Here is a 2,762-nt window from a genome sequence, read left to right as displayed (position 1 = left end):
TATTGCTCTTTTCATGGCAATTGTCTCCTTTCCCTCCTAGATGTTGACTCCATGCTGTGGTGCAGTTCCATGTGTGACAGTCACCCTCCAGCATCTTGCACTAGTAGACGTTAGTGTTGTTTTGAGTCTTGATGGTAACCAAAGGTAGGGGAGATTACAGCAAACCCAATCCTGTCCTCACAAACAGATTACTGGGGGTTTGATATTAATAAGAATATAAAAATTAGGAGCTGGAGAAGGCCATATGGCCCCTCGAGCCTGCTCTACCATTTAATAAGATCATGGCTGATCATCAACCTCAACTCCACTTTCCCGCCCGATCCCCATATCCCTTGATTCCTCGAGTCCAAATATCTATCAATCTCAATGATTAATCACCCACAGCCCTTTAGGATAGAGAATTCCAAAGATTCACAACCCTCTGAGTGAAGAAATTCCTCCTCATCTCAGTCTGAAATGGCCGACCCCTTATCCTGAGACTGTGCCCCCTAGTTCTCGACTCTCTAACCAGAGGAAACAGCCTCTCAGCATCTACCCTGTCAACCCCTCCTCAGAAACTTCTTTGTTTCAATAAGACCACCTCTTGTTCTTCTAACCTCTAGAGGGTGTAGGCCCAATCTACTCAATCTCTCCTCATAGGACAGCTCTCTGATCCCAGGGAATCAGTTAGTAAATCTGGATTGGAATATTGAATCTCTTGGAGTCTCTTATTCCTTCATCAATCATTTTCTAGCTCAATACAAGCCAGGTCATGTTACTATTGCCAACAGAAGGCCAGCAAATGGGACTTTTATGCTGCATTCGCAAATTGGAACACCAGAGAGCGCCAGAGGTATATAAAAGAGTGGTCACTGACAACATGCAACCGTTAATAAATCTTCGGTAAATACGCCGACTATGTCCTGGAGTTCAGCCTCTGTGTGTGCACAGACGCAGGCGTCGTCCGCGTACTGTAGCTCGACGACAGAGGTTGGAGTGGTCTTGGACCTGGCTTGGAGACGGCGAAGGTTGAACAGCTTCCCGCTGGTTCTGTAGTTTAGCTCCACTCCAGCGGGCATATGAAAGCATAACATTAGTAAGACAAAGGTCCTACACCAGCCTGTCCTTGCTGCACAGCACTGCCCGCCAAACATCAAGATCCACAGCGTGGCCCTGGACAACATGGACCACTTCCCATATCTCAGGAGCCTCCTATCAACAAGAGCAGGCATTGATGAGATCCAACACCGCCTCCAGCGTGCCAGTGCAGCCTTCGGCCGACTGAGGAAAAGAGTGTTTGAAGATCAGTCCCTCAAAACTGTCACCAAGCTCATGGTCTACAGGGCCGTAGTAATACCCGCCCTCCTGTATGGCTCAGACGTGAACCATGTATCGTAGACACCTCAAGTCGCTGGAGAAATACCACCAGCGATATCTCCGCAAGATCCTGCAAATCCCCTGGGAGGACAGACGCACAAACATTAGCGTCCTCGTCCAGGCCAACATCCCCAGCATTGAAGCACTGACCACACTTGATCAGCTCTGCTGGGCAGGCCACATAGTTCGCATGCCAGACATGAGACTCCCAAAGCAAGCATTCTACTCATAACTCGTCCAAGGCAAACAAGCCAAAGGTGGGCAGAGGAATCGTTACAAGGACACCCTCAAAGTCTCCCTGATAAAGTGCGACATCCCCACTGACACCTGGGAGTCCTTGCCCATAGACCGCCCTAAGTGGAGGAAGTACATTCGGGAGGCGCTGAGCTCCTCGAGTATCGTCGCCGAGAGCATGCAGAAATCAAGCGCAGGCAGCGGAAGGAGCGTGCGGCAAATCAGGCTCCCTGCCTACCCTTTCCTTCCGACTATCTGTCCCACCTGTGACGGAAACTGTGGTTCTCGTATTGGACTGTACAGCCACCTAAGAACTCATGCTAAGAGTGGAAGCAAGTCTTCCTCGATCCTGAGGGACTGCCTATGATGATGATGACGACTAAATCGGCACTGTAATCACAGAATAATTTCACTCTACTGCATTACAATGTTTTTTTTTTCTTCGGGAAGGTCGAAGATGTTTGGACCTAAATAGGATGACCAGGAAGAATTCTAACTTTTCTCTTTTCGGATATGCTGGATTTCCCCAGCGAAGGTGACTTTTTATTGGTGTTAATGCATTACCCTGGTACACTCCCCTTCATGCTTAGGCCGGTATGTTCCTCAGCACTAACCAGCAGGGACAAGGTGACACAGCGGCAGATAACCTTCTTTCGAGTGAGACGGTTAAACTGAGGCCCTGTCTGCTCTCAGGTGGACGTAAAAGATCCCATGGCACTATTTCGAAGAAGAGCAGGGGAGTTCTCCCCAGTGTCCTGGGCTAATATTTATCCCTTAAACATAACAAAGAAACAGATTATCTGGTTGTTATCACATTGCTGTTTGTGGGAGCTTACTGTGCGCAAATTGGTTGCCACTTTTTCTACATTACAACAGTGACTACACTTCAGAAAATTCTTCATCGAACGTCCTGAGGTCGTGAAAGGTGCTATATAAATGCAAGTCTTTATAGTGGTTGGAGTTAGTTCTCGGCTTTTTGATTTAAAAAAAATATTCATTCTTGGAATGTTGGTGTCACAGGCAAGGCCTGCATTTATTGCCCATCCCACAGTTGCCCGGATACAACTCGCTAGGCTACTTCAGAGGGCCGTTAAGAGTCTATCATATAGGTGTGGGGGCTGGAGTCACATATAGACCTAGATCAGTAAGGATGGCAGATTTCCTTTCCCAAA

Source organism: Pristiophorus japonicus, chromosome 12 (assembly GCF_044704955.1).
Source record: "Pristiophorus japonicus isolate sPriJap1 chromosome 12, sPriJap1.hap1, whole genome shotgun sequence".
NCBI lineage: Eukaryota > Metazoa > Chordata > Chondrichthyes > Pristiophoridae > Pristiophorus > Pristiophorus japonicus.
Note: the sequence above shows the minus strand (reverse complement) of the source record.